The sequence below is a fragment of the Hydra viridissima genome, unplaced genomic scaffold, assembly GCF_058129835.1.
Source record: "Hydra viridissima isolate aposymbiotic clone 2 unplaced genomic scaffold, HvirCarnegie_v1 scaffold_16, whole genome shotgun sequence".
NCBI classification, from domain to species: domain Eukaryota; kingdom Metazoa; phylum Cnidaria; class Hydrozoa; order Anthoathecata; family Hydridae; genus Hydra; species Hydra viridissima.
In genome coordinates this window covers 1,894,416-1,908,893 of record NW_028324315.1, presented here as the reverse complement: position 1 = coordinate 1,908,893, position 14,478 = coordinate 1,894,416, and the positions used below count along the sequence as shown (strand labels likewise).

Below are 14,478 nucleotides of genomic sequence, written 5' to 3'. Positions count from 1 at the left end.
TATTTTTACGCTGTACTTATACATTTTTTTTTAAATAAAATTTTAAATCTTTTCAGTAAATAATATGTTTTATTGAAATATATGTTACATAAAACTTTGTTATTCAGATTAAAAATAAAAAAATGCCACCGAAAAAAAAAGTTAGAAGTAATAGATTGGATGAAATATTTTTAGTTAAAAAATTTATCATAAAACTTTCAGCAAAGAAATTTGCAACTGCTAAAGAGGTAATTCAATATTATCTCTTTCTACGAAAATTAAAATGTGAAGCAAAATTTAAGTGCTTAGTAGGTTGTTCTAACAAAAGTTCCTCTTTCATACCTAACTGCCCAGTTGATCAGTCTGACTGCTGCATATTATCTAAACTAATGGGTCCTTGGATACGTGGTGGACTTAAAGTGCTTACAATACAAAAGCTAAGGTAAGTTTTATCATTGGACTCTAAATCAGTTTAATCCATAATTCTTTATACAAGCAAATATAATATTTTTTAAAGGAATAAAGTTGAGAAATTGTTAAAGGATGAAATTAAAAGATAAAAGAAAAAGAACAAATCCTACTGAAGTAAAAAAAATGACATTTATTTGAAGAACAAATGAATAAAGTATTTTGGATTGGAAAACATCCTCTTGTTATGTTTGAGGAAATATTAAAAGATAAGATGAGAAAAGTGAAAGACAAGGAAGAAGATATTTCTTTCTTAAAAGACCAGCTTTGGGAAAGGAAAGGAAGTCTTGGAGGAAAAGATAAAAGATATGAGTATTCTGTAGGAAGAAATAAAAGAAGCAAATCAAATTTAGAAAAAGAGCTATGTGTAGAGTTAGATAAAAATGGTTTAAATTATCTAAGTTCTTCTAGTTGCACTAGCGACGATTTAGGCCAGGAAACAGATATCGACTTTGAATTTAACGAGATTCCTAATACTCAAAATTCTGTTCTTCTTCCTAAAAATATATTTCAGTCTACCACTCATACAGCAGTGGGAGAGGGTATAACACCCTACCAACATACAGCTTTGATTATTAGTGTTATTGTCATGGCTGGTGGTTTTGTAGCAAAATTTAAGTGCTCTAAATTTGCATCTTAGAGAGCTGCAGAGAACATAATATCTGCTGGAGTAACAGAAACAAAGGAATATATAAAAAGCAGTGTTGTATCATCAGATTCACTAATGACCATACACTTTGATGGAAAAATAGTAAATGAGTTGACGGAAGGAAAGCAATTAAAAAAAGATAGAATTGCAGTTTTGTTAAGGATTGATGGCAAATTAGAACTACTTGGCATTCCTCCAATAGAGTTTAGTTCTGGGGTTAATTAAAAGCAAGCTATTTTTGAATTAATGGAGTTTTTTGGATTAGGAGATAAAGTCAAATGTCTCTGCTTCGACACAACTTCAGCAAATACAGGAAGATGGCAAGGTACTTGCATGAGATTAGTTCAACAAATTCAACGCCCATTGTTGCTGATTGCATGTAAACACCATGTAGTTGAGCGACACATAACTCATTTCTGGAAGATTTACCCTAGCAGGGAAACTTCTGGTCCAGAAAACAAACTATTTGAATTTCTGAAAAAAAATTGTAACTGTATAGATACTAAAACTAAGGAGCTGAAAAGACTAATAATACCAGGTGGTTATTATAATACCACCTGGAGCATGAATATATAATCAATAACTAGCTGCTATTCAGTTTTAAACTAATGCGATCAATTTAAAGATCTTTAAAAAGGTGCTATTATAATTTTGATTTCGTTTATGTCTATTTATTCTAAATATTTAAAAGAAACAATTGTAACAAATTAAAGATATATTTAAAATTTATTAGGATGGAAATGTTAGAAAAGATTACCATGAGCTAGCTGAACTTACTTTAATGGTTCTATCTTCAAATAGGTTTAAATTTCATTTACCGGGACCAGTTCACCATTCAAGATTCATGGGAAAAGGTTTATACTATTTAGTAAAGATAAGCCTCCTAGTTTAGCTCCATTAATAACAGGCAAGTCGGGGCTAGTTTTTGATATGCTTAGACATGGAAAAGCAGAAACTCAATGGATGAAAACACCACCAGAATTTAGGAAATTCAATAATTTTTATCTAGAATTTAGAGCAACAGTAATTGGACTTAATGTTGTTAATGACTGCTCTGAGAGGGCGGTAAAATTAGTTCAAGACCTAATAAACAGAGCATATTCTGAGGAGAAAAGGTAGGACACCCTTCTCTTTACAAATGATTACAAGAAAAACAGAAAAAGCAAAAGAAAAATCTAGTTTTTTATTTTATATTTTTTTGTTAAGCAAATTTTTAATCTGTTTTTAATTTGAAATGTTGCTTGTTTTTAATAGATAGCTGTAATAAAGATGATCATAAATTTACTAGGATTACTGTATTTCAATTTAAAACAAATTTTACATTGGGTTTGAAGTTTTTTGTAGTTTTATAAATTTTTTTTTTTTAGTTTCAGAAAAAACCATTTGGTATTGAATATTTCATTACAAAAAATATTTAATCATTCCCTTATCATTCATTCCCAGGCCCTCTCTTTTTGTTATTTCCTAGAATAAACCCGTTATATTTAGATTAACTAGGTCTTTACAAACAGAAATATAAAAAAAAAAGATTAAAAATTTTAATGTTAAGACTTCCTCCAAACTCTTTTAAAAATTGTCCCTGTTACCCCCTGGAGTGACCCTTAGGATTTTCAAAAATAAAAATTAAAAAAACCCTAACCACTAAATCATGGTCTGGGCAGATGATCAGCTAGGGCTCTTTTTTTTCAGATATGACTTTTTTTTTGAAACACCCTACAACACATCTATAGTTTAAAGTGAATTTTGTTGACAAAATTGAGTTGTAATAGCTGGACTCATGCTTGATGACTCTATAAAGAACATGATGTCGGTAAGAAATGTTTTGTGGTTTATCAAAAACTCAGCTGATCATCTTTTTGTGTAGTCTTACACGATTCCACTTAGGCGTCCAATATTCACAGTTGTGGTGTCACATGATCGCATGATCGTTTCTTCAAGCATTCTCCTTCTTGTCGAATTGGTTTTATTAAATGCTTCGCTTCTTCACTTCTAAACATATCTCACAAAACACATGTTGTGTTGATTTGCGAATATTCATCCCACCGAAAGCTTGATCAGCACATCTAAATGCGTTTTTCTTGGTTAAAAGAGATACCTTTTGGTGTTAATACTAATTAACTTTTTGTTTTTTGTTTAATGGCGTTAAACATTCCTGCAATTGACTTAGAGAAGCAAAAATATTGATTTTGAAATGATTATTGCCGATTATAACATATTTTCAACTTATGCATTATAAAGTTCTGTGTTGTTTTCTCACTAGAATCCTACTTCTACTTTGTTTATATAAAATAAATTTTCTAATTCAACTGGGAGTATCTTTTCCTTTTTTCTGTTTTTCTCGTAATCCTCAATCATACTTTCAATAGCCATTTTTGCGGTCATTTTCAAAATTGGAAAGCAAGATTTATCAATTTACAAATCGTGAGGTTAGAATTATTTTGTTCCATCTTCCAATTTAAACGTTGGAAGAAAGTTTTTGATTTTTTTCGAAAAGTAAAAATTACTTAAAGTATTAGCTTTACTTTTTAAAGAAATAATAACTTTTGCTTTAAATGATTTATATTTGAACGAGTTGTTCAGCAAAAAATTAAAAATAAAATGTATTTTAAAAGTAATCATTGCTTACTAAAATTAACAACTCATTTTCTCCCAACATTTAAAACTGGAGATCGAACAAAATGATTTTAACCTCGCGAAATGAGTTCGCCGTAACACTTGTAATAAACATTTTTACTCATCCTTTGTATGTTCAGAAAAACGAAAAAAAAAATTTTTTTTCACGATTCTTATTTTATTGTAGTTACTATTTTATTAGTACATTTATATATTCAAAATTAAAAGTATTTTTTATTTAAATTTGTGAATATAAAGCAATACAGAATTATAAATGAATAAAAAGATAAAGAAATGTTAAAAGTAAAAAAATGTAAATTAATATAACTTTATACTTTGTAAAAATTCACAAATTACCAATATTGAATTAAATTAATTAGAAATATTTATAAAACATTTTTAATGAGTATCATAATGAAGAAGATGTCAACAACTATTTACAAAAAATTTTTTAGATTTTGAATGCAAAAACCTTTTAGGTGAAACTTTTAAAATTAGATGTGCTGAAATATTAAATATTATAAATGAAATATTAAACATCGTTCAACTTTAGTTGCGAATCAGAGTAGAGCGAATTGCTTGTGTGAAAAAGGGTAAATACGAGTTAGCTATTGAAATTCTCTCCGAAGTTGAAAAAATTGAAGCTCTGGGGAGCAATCATCTTTCGACTTTAAATACAAAACAAAGTAAAGCAATCTGCTTGCGTGAAATGGGTAAAAACGAGTTAGCCTATAAAATTCTCTCCGAAGTTGAAAAAACTCAAACAGAAGTTCTGGGGAGCAATCACCTTTCGACTTTAACTACAAAACATAATAGAGCGATATGCATGGATACCATGGGTAAATATGAAGAGGGTATTAAAATTTTCTCCAAAGTTGAAAAAATTGAAACAGAAGTTCTGGGGAGCATTCATCCGTCGACATTAGCTACAAAACGTAACTGACCAAAATGCCTCTCAAATATGGGTAAAAATGATGATGCCTCTGAAATTTTTTCTAAAGTTAAAATATACAAACCGATGTTCTAGGTAACAATCACCCGTTGACTCTGACTACAAAACATAATACAGCCCATAGCCTGGATCATGTTGGTAGGTATTGTGAGGGCGAGTTTTTTTTTATTTTTATGTTACTAATTTACTGTGAGGGGGGGATGGTTAATACTTTTTTGTTACATATTTTAGTGTGATTTAGAGTGTCGTAGATAGTGAGACACCAGCGATGCGAGTGTGATAGTAGTACAATCGTAGTATATGTAAGGTATGGTAAGAATGTTAGTGTGTAGCGCAGATGTTATAGGAGCGCGGTAGGAGCGTCAGACTTTTCAATAACAATTATTAACACATATAATAATAATAATGATATTGCATAAATCGAAATCCAAACAAAAACAAAAATGCTCACTACTGTTTTTTCTTCTCATACTTATTTTGCTTAATAAATATTCTTAAATATTTCTCATCAATAAATATTCTCTTAATATTAACTTATACAAATTACAATAAATTAATACAGTTAATAACGCATATTTAAAGTCACTCAAGTATCTTTTCATATCAACTCTTCTCATAAGATTCTCTTTAATATTTCCATAATATCTTCTCATAAAATTCTCTTTAAATCTTCAAAAAATTTTTTCTCAAGATTCCTTTTGAAATCTTCAAAATTGTTTTTTCATAAGATTCTCTTGTAAGGAGAATTACTCAAAACCTCTTAAAACTCTTTCTTAATACTCAGAAAATCTCAGAAAATAAGACTCTTTATAAAATCTCCCCAAAAATCTCCCCCCAAAACTGTGAGATTTTCTCAACCGTTCCTCTTCTATCTGTCCGCAGATGTTATTTTGAATTCTCGCACAGACAATAGATTTCTTTTTCTTCAAGTTCGTTTAGCACTTTTGTTTCAACTTCTGAGTCATTATTCTTTAAAACAGGTTTTACAAGTTTTCTTTTGATTTGTCTTTGTCTCAGAATGGCTACAGAACTTTCGAGAACTTAACTAATTAAACTCATGTCATTGTATTTCAAGTCGTGTTTGCAAAAACAGTTTTAAACATTAATGGTGGGACTTATTCATTTTTCATGTAGTTTAACAGGTGTTTTGGCTGACTCGCTCTTTCGTTCTATCAAATGTTACATGTTTGAGTTGGGTAAAAGCTTAAAAATAATGTTTATAATTTTCTCATTTTCCCTCCTCACAGTATCATGAAGCAGTTGACTTTTTCTCTGAGGATGAAAAATTGAGAGCAAATGTTCTATGAAGCGATAACCTGTCAACTTTTACTACAAAACACTAAAAAGCGCTTTGCAAGGATCACGTGCGTAAGTATGATCACGTGTGTAAGTATGATAAAGCCATCGAACTGTTTTTTGAAATCAAAAGTTCTATAAACGTTTTGTTTAAAACCAACCACGTTAAGTTTAGAAAATAAATTCCTAAACACTCAAGCTCCCCCTCTTTTCTCCTTTTTTTTAGATTCAATAAAGTTTAGTAAGGAAAATTTAAAATTGTTGACATTTGAATCATTTTAAGACGAAGTTTTTGAATAATATGAAAGAAAATATAACAATCGGCTCATGAATTAAATATATGTTTTTTTATGACAAGCCCAAAGTTTGGGAAGAGCATTAACGAAATATACTTTTGGTAACTATTGTACAGTTGTAAATGTCAGTTGCCATTTAAATACTAATTCAGCACATTACAATTACAAAAAAATCCAACAGATCCAGAAGGTCCAAAAGATCTATGCTGAATGTTTACAGAAAACATTTCGTGTAATCATAGTTCTCTTGATTGCTGTGAAGAAGAAGAGCTTAATCAAGAGATGAATAGTGATGAGAATGGGTTATTGAGTTTTAGTAACACTTCAGTTTAAATATTTTAAATCTTTAATAGTTGCTTCTCCAAGTGTCAGGGTTAGCAAATTCCAATCCTTTATAAAGCACTTCATAGCTGCAGATGAACTTACATCAGATGAACATACAACGTTTGATTTATCTTGACTTTGACTGTCTAGAAAACAGGGCTTCCTGTAACGCGTTGGGAATAAAAGAGCAGTTGAGAGTGGTTTTGTTGACAAAGTTGTAATAGTGTAACTTATGTTTGATGATTCTATAAAGAACATGATGCTTGCAATGTATTGTGGTCTATCAAAAACTATGCTGATCACTGCGTTACGTAGTTTTGTACGACTCCATTTAGCCGTCATCGATAGCTACAAAAGAACACACAAATGCAGTTTTTTGAATTCAAAAAGACATTTTTTTGTGTAAATTCTAAGAAAATTTTTGTGTATTGCATTAATATTTTAAAATTTGCTGCATGTGTCTTCGAAAAAACTAATTGATTTTTGTTTATCATAGCCGATTATAACGTGTATGCAACCTATATATTATAAAGCTCTTTACCATATTCTTACAACCACCACCACCCCCCACCCCCACCTCTGTCTTTTCGAAACCTTCATCGGTTTTTCTTATGCAAAATAAGATTTCAATTTCAAGTTAGAATAAATATTTTATTCATCTTTTTCTATTTTTCTCGTAATCTTTAACCGTAGCTTCGTTAGGTTTGACGTCATTGTGGTTTTGTCAAAGGCTATTGGAGCTCACTATTCTAAACATCATCACAGAAGCAGGATGTTTCGTCCTGAACTTTAACCAAACGGTTTCTGGAACTTCTTCTGGCTTTGAGGTGCTAATGTAGCAATCAGTCCTGCTATTTGAGATATCTATCGTAAAAAGTTTTTCATCTAAGAACAAAATTATTTGTTGACCTTTCTTAAGGATGGAGAAAATTTTCTTACTTCTCTAAACTCGTTTGGCTCAAGACTTAATCTTCAGCTCGTATTTAACAACATTTCTGGTTATGTGCCTACTCATAAAGAGTTTCTTGGCCATCTTTCCTATGGATTGGAGCTTCATCAAGTTTACCCAGGTGATCCAAACAGACTACTCTATAGTAGTTTGTAGTTTAAGTCGACGGATGATTGCATCCCATAACTTCTGTTCTAATTTTTTCAATTTAGGAGCACCTTTCAATAGCAAGCCACGCATGCAACTTGCCATATTATGTTTTGTAGTTAGAATTAACGGATGGTTGCTTCCTAGAACTTCTGTTCTCCGTTTTTCAACTTCGGAGTAAATTTTTATGACATTGTTATACTTACCCATTTCATCCTGGTTTTAAAACTTGTTTTAAAAACTCTACTGTCGCAATAATCGCAATACAATAATCCTAAACATCTAATGAGAAGAACTCCTTGTTCGTTTGTAATTTATTTAAAACTGTTAACTGTTGTTACAATTGAAAAAGTTAAAGGATTGCTGGGAAATTATCGGATTAGAACGATATATTTCAATATACTCTTTTCAGGAAACATGCGAGAGGTTTTTCTAGATAATAGATTGATGAAGGGCGAAAGGGTATTATCTTAAATGTTTGGCGATTATTTTTTTGTATTTTTTCGCTCTCTGTTTTGATGCTTTGGTTTATAAAGCATAATGCGTCTTGCGGAGAGGAAGTTTCTATATCTATATGTATTTACATATACTATATATAAATGTTCAATGAAGCAAATTATTCATAGAGTGACCAAATAAAAAGTAGGTGCGAAAGTGTGTTGATAGTTATGAAATTAACAAACTTTCATATTTTATTATATTTTATTATTTAGAACTTGATAACTGTACCTTCAATATTTCAGATTTCTTTTGTGAATAAAAATATCAAAAATATTGAAAACGTATTACTTTACCTTTAGGGCTTATTAAGGGTCTGCGTCTCGGAATCTTTTTCTCGATATGAACCGGAACAACCATAACAAGACGAGAAATGTCCCGGAAAAAATTGACGAATAAACTGTCCCGGAATAAAATTATAAACCGGGACATAAAATTTTCTTTCGGAATTTAAAAAGTGTGTCCCGGATATCATCGTCTCGTCTCGTCTTGAATAAAAAAATAACGAGACGCAGATGCTTAGGGCTTATTATTTTATACTTAGTGATTTTGTTTAAGAATATTGAAAATATAGAAGAAAATAAAGCATTATGAACATAAAATGCATATTTTACTGCAGTCTGCCACTAGCCACACTAAGTTGTTAAAGGGTTTTTTCGGGGTTTATTATTTGGGTTCATTTTTTGAGTTCATTTTTTAATTTCATTTTTTGGGTTCATTTTTTGAATCCATTTTTTGGGTTCATATTTTGGGTTCATATTTTGGGTTCATATTTTGGGTTCATATTTTGGGTTCATATTTTGAGTTCATATTTTGGGTTCATTTTTTGGTTTTATTTTCTGGATTCTTTATTTGGGTTTCTTAGGGTTACGACAAAAAAGTATTTTTCTTTTTAACTTTTATGTTTTCAGCGCTCACAAACGTTGAGCAATTATGCTAAGATTATCAAAAATAAATCACTTAAAATAGTTCTTACAAAATCATCTGTACTTGTGCATTTCAGTTTACATACGCAAAATGGTTGAAATGCGTAAATACATGTAAAAATGTCTTTGAAGTGGTAATATATTATACTTTATATCTGAGTCATCTAAATTGACGTTGTTATCGTTACTCTTATTTGATGAATTAGATTATTGATCGATACCATAAACTTAAGAAACATTAGAAGGATGAGCGAGATGAATGATGAATAAATAATCAACTTATTTTTTTATTGGAAGAGTTTAGTTTTCCAACTTTGTTATTTGTAGAATTTCAAAAAGTTTTCTGGTTTCTCGTTGAATTATTTACTTGCTTTTCAAAGTGTGTAATGTCCAATCAGAAGTTGCATGAGTTCATTAAAGCTAAAAAATAATTAGCATGCTTTGTTTTTTTCAGCAGTCATTTTAATGAAGCACTTTTCATCAAGAAATTATCTTACTTTGTCAACGCTAAATACGAACGTATAGACATTTATTTTGCCTGTTGTTGAAACCAATCAATGTATTGATGTGAATTCAGAAAACTGTGTTTTATCCAATTTCAAAAAAATCTGGTTAACTTTGTTAATACTGAAAGATGAAAAAATTGCAACAAAACTTCAACAACAAAAAGTTAATCGAAGCAGCTTGTTAATCAAATAACATGATCGAGTTTATGTAATAAAACAAGAAAGAAATCCCTTACAAAATAAAAGTTTGTCAATAAAAAAAAAACGTATCAAATAAAACATAGAATGTCAAGGTGGTAGTTAACATATGTGGAAATATAAATAGATAAGAAAATAAGCATGGTTTCTCAAAGTGTAAGTTTTTAATTTTTTAATTCACTTTTACAAAAGTGTCTTCTTCTTAGTAACTAAATTGTGAACTTTGCTTAAAGCCTTTAAGGTTTCGCCATAATCATGAGTTGTTTAAGAAATTTAATGTTAATTCTCGTTCGGTGGTAAATGCTTTTCTTTATTGTACGACCCCCGCCAAAACCTATAAAGCTGGGAAAGATACAAGTCCTGGTCTGGCTGAAAAAGTTCCATTCACCGAAATATTTCCTTTTTATAAAAAATGTTTTTTTTTTTAAATGTGATAAAACTGCATTTTTTTTTTAGAAGATTAAGGAAAAAGTTTGAGCTAAAACTATTTCTTTGAGAAGTTTGAGCTTTTTAACCCTTGGGATATATACTCCCTTCATATTCCGATGCTCTAACATCTAACATTGAGTATTTTAGGATTGAGGTAATTTTTATTCATCAAATATGTTAACCGAAAGGGACTTCGTCATTCGAACTTTGAGACGTTTAGTAATCTTCACCATGAATTTAACAGCTTTGAAACGTATTTGTAACTTGCTTACTTATTTTTGCGTTGCCCGTTGGTTTTACTTGGGAAATAGCAGATGGAAAGCTGAAAGCATTTATTAATCGAAGAACTCTTGCAACTGTTCTTAATATCGTATCAATTCAGAAGTGGTCTTGTGTTATAAAGAAGTTTTGCATGGATTAAAATTATGTTCTTTTGAGTTGTCTTTCATGGTTGTTATTGAGATCTGGTGGTCTGAGTTTCTGATTGTAGAAAAGCTCATTTTAATGGTTTTGATGGCCGAACGGACTTCTTTGGTAGCTATACCATATGGTGTTAAAGGTTGGCCCATTAAACCCCAAAGTATGTTTATGGGATGTATTTGCTTTGTCTTAATTCGCCTAACTTGCCTGCTCATTATTAGCGTAGCATTTTTTTTCCCCCAGCACTTTATCACTAATTCTCTTACTATATTTGTTCCTATTCAGAGTTTGTTTATCAAATTATTTTTTGAATTATAAATTATTTTTTTAAACTGATTTATTAGTATAAAATTATCACTTAAAAAATTATTTAATTTTCAATCTAAAATTTTTAAAAGCAAATTTAGACTTTTAACAATTCAACACTTTTGAAAGAAGTTTCAAAAAGTCTTGAGTCTTTTTCTCTTTGATAATTTAACTGAAATATATTTATAGTATCATTAAAACTTATATAGTATTTTAATATTATTATTATATTACTACTAAAATATCATTATCATAATATTTTTGTTATTATGCTGTTATTTGAATATTGCTATTATAATACGAATAATACTATATTATAATAATACTATTATTATATTTAATTATATTATATAAGAATATTATTATTTAAATATATTTTTATTGTATTACTATGATCATAGCATTAGTTTTGTATCATTTATTAGAATATTAATATCATAACGTTATTATTATAAATGCTATAATTAAAATATTTATATCATTAATTTTGTAATGTTATCAGAATATTCTTAACAATATCATTAAAAAAACAACTAATTTTCCAAAGTTTGTTTACGGAATGAATAGGTTTCGGTTTAATTTGCCTACCTTCTCTGCTAAAAGTCGGTTATTTTTTTATTTTTTTCAGCAATCATTTTCTAATACTTTTATTATTAATTTCGCTCCAATTCAGAGTATGTTTAGAAACTAATTTGTTTGTATTAAATTCTCGCTCAAAGAAGTAATTTACAGTACTTTTGTAAACTATCATTTATACAGCTTAAGATTTTAATAGCGAAGCTCTAAACTCTGATAGAGTCGTCATTTGTTTATTGTTAAAAATAATATATCGCATGTATCCTTCGGTTTTTACGCTTTTCGCCTTTATCTTTGGATCTACAGCAGTTCCATCTTGTTCTACCATGCCCACTCATAACAACTCTAAACTACAAACTTAATTCATAAAATTAATTTATAACTCATTTATAAAATTTATAAAATTTATGTTTTAATTGTGAAGTTGAAATTTTTTGCCCGTGATTTTTAATCTTTTAATAATTCCGAACTTTTGAAATTTTTAAAAAGATTGTCATTTTTTTTTTTTTTTTTAGATAATTTAACTGAAATATATTTATAATATTAATTATAATATCATTATTAAAACTTAAGTATTATATATTATTATTACAGTATTATTACTAAATTATTGTTATTGTAATTATGCTGTTATAATATTATTATTGTAATATTGTCATTAGAATATAATTGCTAAATCTTTATTATTCTTATAGTATTATTACGGTATAACTTTTATATTAAAATATTGCTGTAAAAGCTTTTATTATAATATTATAAAACAAATATTTACATTATTAAACTAAATTTTTAATGTTTTTAGTACACTGATAATATTAAAAAACAAAAAATATTGAAGACGTCATCCTATCAAGGCAAGAAAACGTAGAAAATGTGACGAATGTGGAGAAGGCGCCAAAATAAAAGGAACAAACGAAGTAAGTTATTTGAATGGAAGAGAGAAAAACTCAGAGTCGTTTGTTCCATTTTTACAGTTCGAGATTATTTTTTTTATATTGTAAAAAGTCAGAAGGATATGGAGTTTCTAAACCTTTTATAGCAAATAATTATCTTTGCAAGATCTTTAGACGATGTTCCTCAAGATAAGAACCTTAAAGCCCACCAGCAGATCTTACTTTTTCCTGACTAAACTCATTTCTTACTTCCTTTAATATCCAGGAGCTATTTATATTGTAGGCAAGTTGGCCATAGAGAAAATAAAACTGACAAGGTCGAAAACAAGTTTGATGAGATTAAAGGTCGACTTTTTATTTGACGTTTCTTTTTAAAAAACATCAGTCTTTTCTTTTCACCTTATTCGCTTATAGTTGAACGGTTGCTGAAACAAGTTACAGATGTAAGGAAAATTGTTTTTAATTTTAACAGGAATGTCAGGTATTGGAAAAACTTAGCTTGCTCAAAAATATGCTTCGGTTAATCTCAAATGCTATAACAACTTAGTCTGGCTAGAGGCAGACAATAGTAATTTACATATGTCTATAATCAATCTCAACCCCCAACTGGGATTATCTACAACAAACTCCTAGGGAGATAAACTTAGCCTTAAAACGATAGCAGCCAAACTTCATAACTACTACAAAACAGGAAAAACATTATACATTTTGACAACGTCGACGACGGAAGTGCTAAAAAGTTTACGAAATACGTTTCTAAACTGCCGAACAAAGAACTTTTGGAATTAGACACTTAAAACTGTTTATTGTGCTGCGACGGAAAACGCATAACATCTATTATCTACTATAGCGGCATAAAGTAAGTATACACCATTGAGTTTTGCATACATTTATTATTTTAAGCAATTAAAAACACTGTAAATTGTTGCAAACACAATTTTTATTTATCAGAATCATAAAAAACAACACTCTGTATCAAGAACATGCAGTTTGATCAATATTTAGTATGGTAACCTCGCGCTTTAATAACATGTTTCATACGGTTTGGCATTGACTCAAACAGGCGAGTAATTGTAACATCATCAATATTGTTCCATGCATCTTGCAAAATTAACCAAAGACTATCCAAGTTAGATGGCCTCTTTCCTTCAATGTTCTTTGCCATAACGCTCCACAAATTTTCAATCGGATTCATGTCCGGGCTCTGAGCAGGCCAATCAAGTACTGCCACCTGATTACGCCGAAGAAAATCTGTGACAGTCTTGGCCTTGTGGCATGGTGCATTGTCATGCTGAAAGAAGAACGAGTTAAGTTGCCCAAACAGTGCACTAGCAGAAGGAAACATTGTGTTTTGTAGTACATCAATGTACTGGTGTTGGTTCATACTTCCAGTACATCGATAAAGGTGCCCAAGACCATAGCCAGACATACACCCCCAAATCATTAAACTCTTTCCTCCATGCTTGACAGTTGGCGCAATACAGTTTTTACTGAATTTTTCACCAACTCTTCTTTGCACAATTACTCGTTTGGAACTAAGGAACAACTCGAAAGAACTTTCATCACTGAACAGGACATGTTTCCAATCATCTACTGTCAAGTCTTTGTGTGCTTTGGCAAATGCCAATCGTCGACGAACGTTTGTAGCTGAAAGCAGTGGCTTCTTTGCAGCCACACATCCACGAAGACCTGCTTTCAGAAGGCGCTGACGTACAGTTCGAGTTGCCAGAGTAACCCCATGTTCTTCAGAAAGTTTTCGACTGAGTTGAGGGGCAGTGAGTCTACGATCCTGCAAGGACATTCGAACTAACACTCTGTCAGTGTGTGGAGTTGTTTTCTTTGGTCTTCCAGATCGCCTCTTATCAGCTGTTGAACCAGTTTCGATATGTTTATCTATTATTTTCTTAATACCCATTGGTGTTGCTTTAAGTTCTCTGGCTATTTTTCTTAAACTTGCACCTGTTTCTGCCAAGAACACTGCGCGAAGTCTTTCTTCTGTTGTCAGTCGACGATATTTGGGCATACCTTCAAATATAAAAATGAATAATTACAC

At 30.2% G+C, this 14,478-nt stretch overlaps 1 pseudogene; it reads left to right on the top strand.

Annotated features, from left to right (window-relative positions):
* The first annotated feature begins 368 nt into the window (after positions 1 to 368).
* LOC149877286 (uncharacterized) lies at positions 369 to 4,652 on the top strand (annotated as a pseudogene).
* Positions 4,653 to 14,478: the final 9,826 nt, after the last annotated feature.